Here is a 13,184-nt window from a genome sequence, read left to right as displayed (position 1 = left end):
ACTGAAGTATCTCTCGTATAAGGCAAGGCTGGGAGAGCTGGGACTGGTTAGCCTGGAGAAAAAAAAAGGATTGGGGGGGATCTCATCAATGTGTACAAATATTTGGAGGAAAGGTACAAAGAAGTCAGAACCAGACTTTTCAGTGGTGCCTAGTGACAGGACAAGAGGCAATGGGCACAGACTGAAACACAGGAGGTGCCATATGAACGTCAGGAAACATTTTTTTATTGTGAGGGTGACTAAGCACTGGCACAGGTTGCCCAGAGAGGTTGTAAAGGCCCCCTCACTGGAGATATTCAAAAGTCGCCTGGACATGGTCCTTGGCAAGCTGCTCTACATGACCCTGCTTGAGCAGGGAGGCTGGACAAGATGCCCTCCAGAGGTCCCTTCCAACCTACACTGTTCTATAATTTTGTGAAAATATTTTGATAAAAATACTTTTCTTTTTCTTGGTAAAAAGACAGCTATCACATGGCAGTATAAATGAAAGGTACAGACTAATGTACTTAACATATTCGGTTTTACATTTGTGGAGTACAAAACAACAACATAAATGCGTGTAAAAGAACCCGTAAATAGCCCCTATAGAAAGGAAAAAGTATAACGAGCATCAATACTGAAATTTTAGTTTCCGTATCTCAGCTTTATTTGTTATGCATTTTGTCATTCTTAGCAACAATTTGTTAAGCATGGTATTGTAGTACCTTCCTTTAGTTTTAAAAAAATAGTGTAGGATCTGTCACCCAAAAAGCTCTCAAAATCTGCTTTAATACTTGTAAAACTAATTCACAACTGCTAAAACATATCTGAGTTTGAAGACATGCAGCAGTAAAAAGTATTTGTATCATTAAAAGTTGTAACAGAAGATAAAAACATTGAAACCTTTAATATCTCATATAGAATCAATGCCTGGCCAACAGGGCTTTCCAACTTACTAACACCTAGAAATAGAAAACTGACGTTCTGATTGGAAGCATAGTATTTATGTAACAATATTTGTAATGAAATTAATTGACCAAAATATAAAATACCCATATCTAAAAAGAGCTTTCAGTTATAGAAATCATAGTCAAGGAAAGTATCTTTTTTATAATGAAGTATCAATTTCATGACAAAATGAAGAGCAAAGTAAACTCAGTCTAATTTTTATACTTGAGAGTTTTTATATTGCAAGAATTGAAACTTTTATGCCATGTTTTAGTAATGATTTTTCTTTTTTTGTTTAAATCAGTTTACTCAGACACATTCAGAAAGAGAATTTGTATTTTTAATTTTGCTTTTTACTGTTTCCACTATGTTTTTTATACTCTTAAAACACAGAATTTAGAGCTAACAGAAAATGGCTCTGGGAATAAAAATACTTAGCAAAAGTAAATCCTTCACAAGCAGTGTTTATATTATTACAAATAAACCCACTGTTTTCTTTCTAAAGCAAAGCTTATCATAGTAGCATCATTCAAACTATTAGACTGAGAAGTTTAGTCAGCACTTCCACTATAAAATGTTTTCTGTTTGCCACAGCAAATACAGATTTGACGTGGACTAAACTAGAACACAAAAATCTTCATCCACAGGATTACTTCATTTAATCAGGAAGAAGCTGTCAACTTGCAACTAGTTTATAAGAAACAATCAATACTTTCAGATACTCTACATCCTCACATAGCAAAGGTTCTTCCTCCGCCAGCAATAAATATTTTGTCAAATCAATACATTTTTAAGTGATTAAGTACAAAGAGTAAGGTGAAATGGGACACTGACAAAGGGAAAACAAACACATTAGTCTCTCACAAAACTTCTGACATGGAAGATTTTCACCATAGTGGGAGTTGTATCACCAAGGATACTTAAAACCAGTGTGGTTTTCTTTTCATTTTTTATACAGTTTCTACTTTGCATTGATTGTACAAAGCAAGTCACAGAATGAAATCTATGTTAATTAAGTAATAAACCTGGTAAAAACCTGACATTATAATGGTTTCACATTTAATACATAATTATTAAATTGCTCCCCAAATGGAAGATTTTTCTTTTCAATATACCACTAATTTAAAGGTACTTTATAGTTTTGTACAGTTTTAAAATACACACACTGGAAATTTATGGTAAGTTAGCTCAATTATATTACTTCAATCTGCCTAATTCTGTTATAACAAATTGAAAACACTCTAATTCATTGCCCCCCACACTCCCTTTGTCTTTGTTACAGATTCAAAGGAGCGGTTGTTTGATTTCCCCAACTAATTTCAGTCTTCAAATTGAAAATAATAGAGCATTTCTATGTTTAAATAGAAAAATTCTGAAGAACTACAGAAGACACAAAGTATACAACATCACTGCAGGAAGAATCTCTGACCTTCTACAGTCACACCATAGGAGCTTGACTCTACAGACTTTCAGATTTCCAAATGTAGTTATAAAGAAAATAAAGTGTATCATCTTGTACTTATTCACCCACCTCCCCCCTTACGCATAAGATTATGAAGACCTAAAGCCCAAACTTACCCTTAGGAAAACAAGGTGCAAAGCAAGATGATTATCCTGCTGTGATCTTCCTGCAGTAATGTCACACATTTAAACAGTGTCCTTCAGTAAGTTCTTCCCTGAGGGATCTGAAAACAAAACGTAAGATTTGTTAATAATTTCAAAATTATGAAAGCAGAAGCAGCAATTGGAGAAGGTACAACACTTCACTTATACATGAGGATTGTTTTCCTCATTTTAAACCCATAAACAGAACTTGGAGCTCAAGCTGGTCTTCCTCTAAACTTAGAGGGTTTAAATCCTGTAAGCACAGCTACTAATACTTGGGACAGAGAGGGCACAATTCTTAAGTGACTGCAATTTCATAAGTTCAGCTTGGTATTTTAACAATACCTAGGTTGCAGAAGCCTCTTCTGAAAAAAATTAATATAGTGTCTCAGATAACACACAAAATGTGAGATATAAAAATCACTAATCACTTGTAGAAGAATTTGGAATTCTAAAATATCTAGAACATAGTTTTGTAAGATGAAGTCGGTATAGTACAAAATACATAAAATGAATGCATGTCTAAATACATGTATATACATTTCATCACTAGAAAAAAAGTACAGTCTACCTCAAAACCCTTTTACCTGTAGTACAGCATTTCTAAATTTAAAGGCCTCACAGACTGTGACAAATCAGAAATTGAAAGCATAATTATATTTGAATATAATATATTTTGAATTCTCAACTAGGATACAAATTGTTAGTATAACCTTCATAAGTGTTGGTTTTACTGCAGGGATGCTGCTACAAAGTAACCAAAAATGGAACTCCCTTCCAGGGAACTTCTTGGTTCGCATCCACACAAAACCCAGACTTTGAATGACAGGCCAGTGATGCATATATTAAGATGCAAAAAAGGAAAGGAACTTGAGGCTCTTGAATTGGATCATGATGTAAGCCACTTTTAACTAAGGAAAGGTGTCATTTTTAAGCAAGATGCAGTACCATGCTGTATACATGCTAAACATCAAGAAGGTATAGCAGAGTTTTTTCTTGTTTTGTCACTTACGATTATATTCTCAGTAATTCCACTTTGCTTTGGGAATAACATAGCTAATTGAAAAAGTCTAAGCTTTAGTAAACTTTCTTTTGGACAAAAAATATTCAGCAATAGTGATAAGCAATATATCAATACAACAATAATACTGCCATTCTCAACTTGTGGCACTGAACCACACCAAAATCATTAGGCAGCAGGCTATCAGTCCTGCACTAAGCCTGGCCTAGCTGCAAAGCTGAACTCTATCACTTGAAAGAGAAGACAGGAGGTAAATCACGCTCCCTGTCCTTACCTCCTAGCTGTGGCACTCCTCTATGTCCACAGCTAGGTGAGCAGAGCAGATAGTTGCACACGAGGAAACAGACTACAGGACTCTGAAGACGAGTATGTGGAAGAGCAGAGAGACTGAGAGAAAAGTGTCTGTGCCTGCAAGAATGCATCTGGGGCTTGGGGGAGGGGGACACCAGCCATTTTGCAATGCACACTGCCACAAGAGAAAGCTCAAAGATAGCGCCCCCCCCCCCCCCCCCCAAGATCAGCCAGAAGCATCAAGAGGCCAGAGAAATCCCCTATTTTCAAATACATGTCTCCCCAAAGTCTTCTGAGCTGAATTCTAAACATTAGCATAGAATGCCATGTTATTAGCAACTAATAAATACTAAAATAGTTAATCATCTATCATTATTTAGTAACTGTGGTTGCACAGAAACTTGTAGATGTGAAAGAAAAATCACAAAACCATAGCCAAGGAAATCACTAACAGATAAATGCTCTGAATGTTTCTGACATACCTTCCGAAATTGCTTTCCAAACCTAAAAATGTTTACCACCTGCAGACCTAACATGGCTGAAGCAGAGATGTCATCTGAAAGACTGTACAGAATTGCTCATGACCAACAACTATTTAAGCAGCTGCAAACAATGCCAACAGGGAAAGTAAGTGTTTTCCCACAGTCCTTTACTCACTCTGTAATGTTGTCTAGATGCAACAGTTTACAGACCAGTGTTTTTCAGGGTTAGTTTCAATTACCATAGCCTTGTGATAGTGTTTGTAAATTAGCTGGCCAAGTGAAGAAAAGCACACTTGGAAAAAAAAAGGCCAACACAGCCTAGTATGCTTTGCAGGGTATATGAGTACACCAACAGAAAGTTACTCTGACATCTACAGCAGATCACAAAGTACATTCAAACACATTAGATATTGCTGAAATGGTTTGTAGGACAACTTTTGAATGCACAGCACTTTCAAATATCAAAGACCATGATTCCAAGGAAGTTACAGCTCTGGATTCAGGTTACTGCTGACAGTAAGTTTTTATACCGAGTCATCCCTCACTTCACACTTTTTGAGAACCAAAACTTGGCACTGGAAAATATTTAGTATGGTATCCAAATTCTAAGACTTATCAGCACATCAGTAATTACAGCTCTACCCAAAACATACCAGAATAACAACTCAACCATTTTCACTTCAAGAACCAGTAAAAAAATCTAATGTTGATGTAGCTTAAGGTAATGTTGTTACTTCTCATTCCATATTTACCAAGAGGTATCTTTTTCACTTAAACAAGCATAAGAAATCTTCTCTTCAAACCAAAACCCTTTTTAGAAACTAAACCAGATAAGGAGTATACCAATGTCATCAACAATTTCAATTCACCAAAGTCTGCTGAGGTCCTAGACACTTAATGTGTCCTGTCCTCTCTACTAACACGCCAATATTCTTGCCTTCACAAGTGCTGATAATCTTAATTAAGTAACCATACTTGAAATCTTATTTATAAATAAGGGTAAACACAATGCTCCCTGGTAAAATGCTGCAAGTACCAGCCAACACTAGGAAAAAAAGATTCAGACTCTTTACCAGGAAATAAGCTCAATCAAGCAATAACAAGATAGTAAAGGAAATGCCTTGAAATGCCTTCAATAGTGATACTCTGACTGAAAAGGAATACAGGTTAAGTGGTATGGTGATTAGTCATGCTAGGTAAATGAAGGATGAGAATGGATTACCCCAACCGCTGTTCATTTCAGATTTGGTTAGTATGATGGCCAACTACCATCCCTAAAGAAGTTACGTAGCCAAGATATTCTTTGCAAACAAAAGTAAAATAATCAATTTATAAAGAAAGAGAAAACCTGACTGCTCAACTTCATATTACAAATCCATGCAAAACTGTGTTTAAAAACAGAAGTTCAAAGCTCTTACTTCTTACTAAGTTTACTAAATTTCTCCTATTAATAACAATACCCTGAAGACCGCCAGTGTATTACCCAAAAATTAAATCAAGGCCTAAACTTTATTTCTAAATTCAAAACAAAACATCATTCCTTAGCTGGAATCTAGCATTCCAGGGGGTATCTATTATCATTGTTGCTGTTCACAAAAACCAACCCAACAAAAAACAAACCAACCTACACAAATTAGATCAAGGCACAACAAACAGGTAAACGGCAAAGGTTCAAATTATCAGCATTGTATTATTCTGAACTTAAGCCTCCTGACTTATTTATCTACAGATTTCTGAATACCTGAAAGCATTCAATATAGGTTCAAAACCTGTATTTTAACAGCAAATGAAACAGTACAAGTTTACAGAAAAAATAAATTCTTAATTCTTTTCGTACAGGACAAGCTGCTACTAAAGACGTGCACAGCACTCACAGAAGTTCCTTAGTGCAAGACTACCTGATCAGGCTTATTTACAAAGTTATTCGGGAAGAATACAAAAGAACTAATGGAGAAATTTTACAAAGGGGATTCAGGAAAGAACTCATAAAAAATAAGAAAGAAAAAGAAGCAGATGAGGAAGGAAAGATCGAGGTAAAGACAGAAAAAGGGCTAAAATGCATTTGCTGCAAAAAGAAAAATTTGCATCCTGGCAGCAGCAACTTCAACAAATTTCACTGATCCACATATCTCGATCACTTCATGTTATTTTGCTTTGTGAGGAACTGCAGTATAGGATCCAGGATCTGACACTGTAAGTTTTGAGACTTAATTCAAAACAGTAGGTTGTTGTTTGACCTTGTACAAGCCATATGTGTAATTTTTACCTATGTAAAATGAGAACACTGGTTACCCACTTCTTTTTTAAATTATGAAATGAACTAGTGAAAAGGCATATGTAAGCATCAAATAATATTCTGCATAATAATTAGCCAATTTAAATAAATTAATGCCAAGATGCAACAATATACACATTTCCAAAATTGTGCATGCAGGTTTTACTTTTTTAAATGCAAACATTCTTCTGCTATGCTTGTATGTCAACTGATGCAGAACTGCAAAAATGCATGGGAATTGTAACTCAAAGCCAAAGAAACAACTCTAATCTAGCACAATATGTGATGTGCAGAACTAGCTACAGAGTAATTATTTCAGCTTCTGATAGGTGTTAGTGACTAGAAAAGCACAGCTAATACCCAAATTCAAAATAACTTCACTACAATTGCTTCAGATTTTCCTGCGAGGAATTTTGAACTCATCTTTCTTTGAATATTTCATTAAAATTCAAAAATATAAGGAAGCAATGAGACAGTTCAACCAATAATCAGTAAAATGTAATACCCTTAAAAGTACTTTTTAAAGGTGATGAAAAACCCAAGAATATTCCAGCTCACTTACACTGACGTTTAGGCTAAAAATTGTCAGGGGAAAAAAAGAAAAAAACAACAAAAAAGCGATTAAGAGTTTTGTGCGCCCATCAAGATAGAAATAGCACGGATAGAGGGGAAAAGAAAAAAAAAAAAAAAGTCCTGACAGTCCTAATACAGAATTTCCAGTGTTACTGGGGCTACCTGAAACGAAACTTCCTCTCGTAGTTAGGAGTACGGCGGAGTACTGGAAAAGCAACGGGACGCTTAGCCCAAAGGCCGCGCTACTTCTGCCAAAGCCCAAGTGAAAACGGGCAGCGACGTTCCGTCCGCCGCCGCCGGGCCGGGCTGGGCCGGGCCGTGCCGGGACCGGACAGGCCGGGCCGGGCCGGGCGAGGTGTGCTCACCGAGCCCCCTACCGGCGACGCGGCCGGCAGCGGCACAGGGCGCTCCCGCAGAGCGGGGAACGCTCTGCTCTGCCCAAAGAGCGCAAGCTCCTTTCAAAAGCATTCCTCTCTTATCACACAGCAAGAATGCATCACGGGCTTCACTCTCGGAGGGACGTCACGTCCACAGATGCGACTGTTTTCCGTTTGCTCACCGACGTAACGATGCCAGCAGAACTTAACTTAACGCTGAGTATTTGGCTTCACAAACTTCCATCGTCCCAGCAAAGGTCAGAGAGTACCATCCCTGAAAGATGCCTTCCATGCGTAATCTTAAGAACACACCACGTATTCATCTACTAGAAGCAGCGATGTGGAGTGTTTTGAAGTTTTTGGCAAAATATTCCTGAAGGATGCCAGTACATGGGATTTCTCTTCTGTTAAGAAAGTACTTTTGGAAGTCTTAAGATACCATCAGAATCCTTTTAGTATCTTTATTAAACGGAATGGAATTACTTTTGCACCATCTACTCAAATAAGAAGTCCCAAGGGGGAAACTTACACAGAACAATCTATTAGGATCAGTGCTTTTCTTTCCTACAAAGTTTGCACACGGAAAAACACCTACGGCTTTAGGAAAACACGTTTTCTCTGTAGCCTCAAAAACATGTGCAGCATTTGATTCTGTTAGTGCCAAATATAGCATTTTAAAACAATGTAGTCTGAGCCTAAAGTATTTAATTGGATTATGTTACACATGTAACACCTTAGCTAAAATAAAGTCCAATACCAGGGAGTGGTAGGCATCTGGTTGCAATTATTTACATTTTTACAATGCTGGCAGCTGCTTTATATAGGGATACTTAAAAAAAAAACAAAAAAAAAACAAAAAAAAACCCACAACATACTATTTAAGCTCAGTATGTTCCAAGCTTAAAAGTGACTTGTTATACTAAAACAAGCTAGTGATAATGTAGCAAATGCTTAAACAACTTCTGACACTTCAAGTACTAGACTCTTTTAAAAAACTACCATATTTACATCACACTTCCTAAGCTCTAGTAGCACTGAGTTTCAGTAGAGTACTATAAATAGAATTTTAAGAATTTTAGCACTTCTTAAAAATAATTTTTGAAGAAGCACAAAGGAAAATAAACCCTTATAAAAATGCACCTGGGTGAATATTTGTAATATGCTGGTTTTAGATATGTACTATAAATTTAAAAATATGTATAGGCTTTTTGAGAAAGCTCTTAACTCTGGTCACTGATGTCACTGCTGAAAACAGCTGTCATACTGAAGAACCTTAGGAAGGTAAGACAGCACAGCAGAAAAACCTACCTATTAACTCCTCATTCATTTATGAAATAAGTATGCAAGTACCAGTGCTATAACTGGCTTCAATACACAGGTTTAAAATGGACGTCCAATTGACCAGCAAATGCTGTTCTCTCTTTACTGTTTTTACTCTGCAGTGTAGAGTTTTTAAATTTCTGCCAAGGATCTTTATTAAGAAAAAAAAAAAATCCCCCAGTTATCTGCATGACACTAAACTAAAGAATACACACATACCCCCACAGGCCTATTTTGGTCTAGATTTAAAACATTTCCCTCCTACTTATTCAGGCAATACTCCATGCCGATATCAAAAGCGACGCAGGAGAGGGCAAAAGGGGGGTACAGAGGAAGGGTGGGGTGTATTCTAGGGGGAAGGTGACAAGTATGTCTTCCTTTTATAAGAAAATGATCTTTCTTCTATTTTTAATTAAAACAGTGGTTTATACTCCTTATGTCCTACATTTACAACACCATGGCATTATATCTGTATATCTCTGGTGCTTTCCTTGGGTGGAGAGAGTCTAAAGGTTATGCTGGTTGAAGGGATTCAGAACGCTTGAAAGCTGCAACACTGCAACTGGCTACCCTATTTCAAAGCCTTAAAATCCACCTGGTGGAAAAACAGAAATGCACACACATCATTAGGAGAGTGAAGTTTTCTGAAATTTAATATCGAGCAATATTTGAAGGTGAAAGGAAGGAGGAGAGAAATTGACAACTGTTCAAATTTAGTAGAGAAGGAAAAGAACAGAGAAGACGAGAATGAGTAGAAGGGGGCGATGAGGAGGAAAAGAAGTACAGAGAAAGGAGAACAGAACGGGGGGGGGGGGGGGGCGAGGCAGTGGGAATGGAAGAAGGGAGGAAGCTAAAGGAGAAGGGGAAAGAAGGGAATGAGGAAGGAAAGAGAGAGGAGCAGGGGAGCTCCCCTTCCTGCCTTCCTCCCTCCCTGGAGAGCCGTGACCAGCTGGCAGCCTCCTACAGCAGGCTCAGACCCTCCCATTGCTCAGGCCTTCATCACCTGTCTGGGACCAAGCACTCCGCTCCCTGCCCTTCCTGCCTCCCCTCCCTCGCGTGGAGGTGCCGAGGGGGCCGAGCGCGGGGGGGGGAGGAGGAGGAGGGGGGGGGGCCGGCTCCCCTCTCCACACGCAAGCCCCAGCCCTTTGAACTGGTTACAGCCAGCGGCCGCCGCACCAGCTCGCCGGGCTACAGCCGCCTCCTCCCCCCGCTCCCCTTCCGCCTGCCGGGCCGGCCGCCCCGCTCCGGGCCGCCCGGCCGGGCCAGGTCCCACGGGACCGAATTCCTCCCCTCACCTCGCGCCGTCGGGATCCGGCTCCTCGGCGGCGGCGGGAGCGGCAGCATTCCCGGGACGCTCTCTCCACGCCGGCGCCCCCGGCGGCTTTTCCTCCCCGCGGGGCTCTCTCCGCTCTCCGGCCCGCAGCTCCCGAGCGCTCCCGGCCGCCGCAGCCGCAGCCCCGTCCCACCTCTCCGTTCCCTCCCCGGCGCTCTCGACTCAGTAATGGCGGCCGCCGAGCTTCCCCGGCTCTCGCTTCGCTGACGGAGTCTCTCTCTCCCCCTAACTTTACCTCAGCAGCTTCCCTCCCCTCCCCCCTCCCTCCCGCCGCCGCGGCTCAGCGCGCGCCCGCCCGGCCAGCTGCGCGTGCGCGGGGAAGCGCCTCTTCCTGCTGCCGCTGGATTCCCTGGGAAGCCTGGGAGAGTGCGCGCGGCCGGCCGCCAGCTGCGCGCGCACGCGCGCCGCTCCGCCTCCCCTCTTCTCCCCGGCCCGTGCGGGCACGCGCGCCAGGCGCCTGGCTTGCGCCCCGGTGGCCGCACGGGTAGCGCGAGGAGCCGGGAGGCGGGGGGCCGCAAGTTCTAGTCCCGCCTCGGACAGGGAGGCAGGCCGGGACGCTACCGTGCTCCCTGCGTGAGAGCGGCTCCGAGGTGTGGCCGTCCACACGGCGCGTAGGCCACGACGGGGCTTGTTCCCGAGCGAGGGGACGGGGGGGGGGGGGGGGGGGGGGGAGAGAGAGAACTCTGGAGCTGGAGCCCAGCCTGTGCTCTCACCCAGCAGCCGTGCCTCCAAGGGAGGAAAATGGCGGTTGGCCGAGATGGAATTGAAAGGTGCCAAAATGCTGCGTTGGTCAGCCCTCTTCCCCCCGCTTAGCTCCTGCCAGGCTGCCTGTAACTTTTCACAATGTTTCCTGGGTTTAGCCAGTGTAACACAGTGCTGCTTTCATTTTTTAATCATAAAGAAAGCGAGGACTGGCAGCAGAGCCCCCTCTGCGGCCTACAGACGTAACGTCCGCCTGCAAGGGAGCCGTAGGACATTGCGTCGCAGACGATAACCAGCCGCCTTGACAATTCAGGAGTCAGATTAAGCAACCAAATGTAATGCACGATTTTCAGCGTTATCCCCACATGCCACCATTTTGCAGGTGGCTAGTGGGAGGTGAAATCCCTCTCCCACTCTCAGAGGCCGCCTGGGTTGCAATTAAGGCCGGTGAAGCACTCGTGCAGTGGTGGTGTTGCGAAGCGGCCAACACGGGTATTTCTGCTTCTGCCTTTGGAGCTGGGTTTCCACAGGCAGTGGGAGGTGAGGCATGGGACATGGCGAAAAAACTAGTAAGTAGGTGCTCATCTGTTCTATCCGCTGCAGGGGACAGGGCATCCGTGGGCATCATGCACATACACCTTATTTCTGCGTAGGCAGAAACGCATGTTCTATGGATCATTCATTACTATGTATACATACAAAGGGACAAATTAATATTTTACTCCAACCTTATTCGTGGCACAGTCCGAGTTTTGAGCATTTTACTTGTAACCATAATATTTCATAACAGTATGGTTTGTTCTGTGTAATTTTACATATTGTGTTTTACATCTGAAAATTAGGAAGTTAAAAGGTTTAAAAATTCAGATCCTTTCTAAAGGCACATTGCTTGTAAACTTGAATTTTTGAGAAAATTCTAACTAGCTAAACCTTTTTGTGTTACATTTGAGCGAACAGCCTTGTGTGGATGCTGCCTTACAGGAGACTATTTCTAGAAATACTCATCCTAGGTAGGTCCACACTGAAGAGATATAAAATTATTTGGCATTGTAATTACAGCATCTGCTCAAGAGTTTTTTGCGGTCACATCCTAGTTCTAAAAAAAAAAAAAAAGAAAGGAAGGCAAGCTAAACAAGCCTAAAATCAGAACTTAATTTTAATTTGAATTGCCTGATTTTTATTTTCTTGGGGTTTTTTTGTTCAAAATACATACCTTGGGGTATTAAAGCCCCATTTCACATTACCAGAATCAAAAACCTTATATACATATGAAGAAAAATCTTTTGAGATTTCTTAGCTTAATAAAATAGAAATTTAAAGGAGTGAGATCTGTATCCTTCTGAAACTCTGTGTAGATATTAATTACCTTAATCAGTTAATATTAATGAATTTTCGTAAAGTTCCATCATGTAGAAGACCTTTCATGTAGAAGACCGCTCATGTAGGACTTGATTGTATCACTTACTTTGATCCTGATCTGAGTCAAAAAAACCCTCAGCAAAGTGAGTAGGCTTACATAGGTATAGATGTGAAAAAAGAAGTTTGATGGAGCAGGACATGAGCTTGGGAATAGCAGGAAGCCTTTTGCAGCAAGCTCAAACCTGGAGCACGCAAGGACAGCGAAGGAGTGCTTCAGTTAGAAGCAGATGGCAACACCATTAGTTACAGGGAGGGTGGAGGTACTCTCTTCACAACGATGCACAGCGACCAGCCAAAAGGCAACAGGCGCAAGTAGCTTCCTATGATGTTAGTCCCCAGTACATCCCCAAAGCAGTCCTCGCTGAAAGAAAGGAATGGATTTCCAGGCAGAATTACATCAGCTAATTCTTCTTCCTCTGACCCTAAATATTACCCAAAAAGTTAATATAATAGAGGAAGACTGTAAAGTCAGAAATTGATTTTCATACAGATTTCCTCACTTCAGATCACTGCAGTTAGAGAAAAATGATGTGCAGAAACTCCATTTGCTTGTTGCCTTCCAGGAAGTATGCAAAGTTCTGGCAGGCTACAGTAGGCAGCTTGCTATGATTTTGCAGAGCTTATTAAACCCTTTGATTTTGGATGAAGCTACAAAAAGTCAAGAATTATGGCCAATGAACCAGCAAGCAGGGTTATAAGCAGATTTATGACACAGTGTTTTTCCTAGACTCTATGAAATTTATAAGCTTTGCAGTTTGATGTTAACTATTGGGTAGAGATAGCCCACTTCAGATGCATATTAAGAAGACATGCAAGGTTTATAAAGTTTCAAAGGGAAAGTGGTAAGAAAATTGCAAAT

The 13,184-nt window shown here is 41.1% G+C and overlaps 1 protein-coding gene across 1 annotated transcript in view; it reads right to left on the bottom strand.

Moving 5' to 3' along the window:
• The window catches only part of ARHGAP5 (Rho GTPase activating protein 5), a 52,147-nt gene extending 41,683 nt beyond the window's left edge, over positions 1-10,464 (bottom strand). The window contains exons 1-2 of the mRNA XM_052782578.1: positions 10,167-10,464; positions 2,506-2,612 (exon numbers count right to left, since the gene is read on the bottom strand). The gene's annotated coding sequence lies outside the window, so the exon portion shown is untranslated. The remainder of the gene's footprint in view (positions 1-2,505; positions 2,613-10,166) is intronic.
• Positions 10,465-13,184: the final 2,720 nt, after the last annotated feature.

The sequence above is a fragment of the Harpia harpyja genome, chromosome 3 (genome assembly GCF_026419915.1).
Source record: "Harpia harpyja isolate bHarHar1 chromosome 3, bHarHar1 primary haplotype, whole genome shotgun sequence".
Taxonomy (NCBI): domain Eukaryota; kingdom Metazoa; phylum Chordata; class Aves; order Accipitriformes; family Accipitridae; genus Harpia; species Harpia harpyja.
The sequence above is the reverse complement of the archived record's forward strand: the minus strand, read 5'-3'. Positions and strand labels throughout refer to the sequence as shown.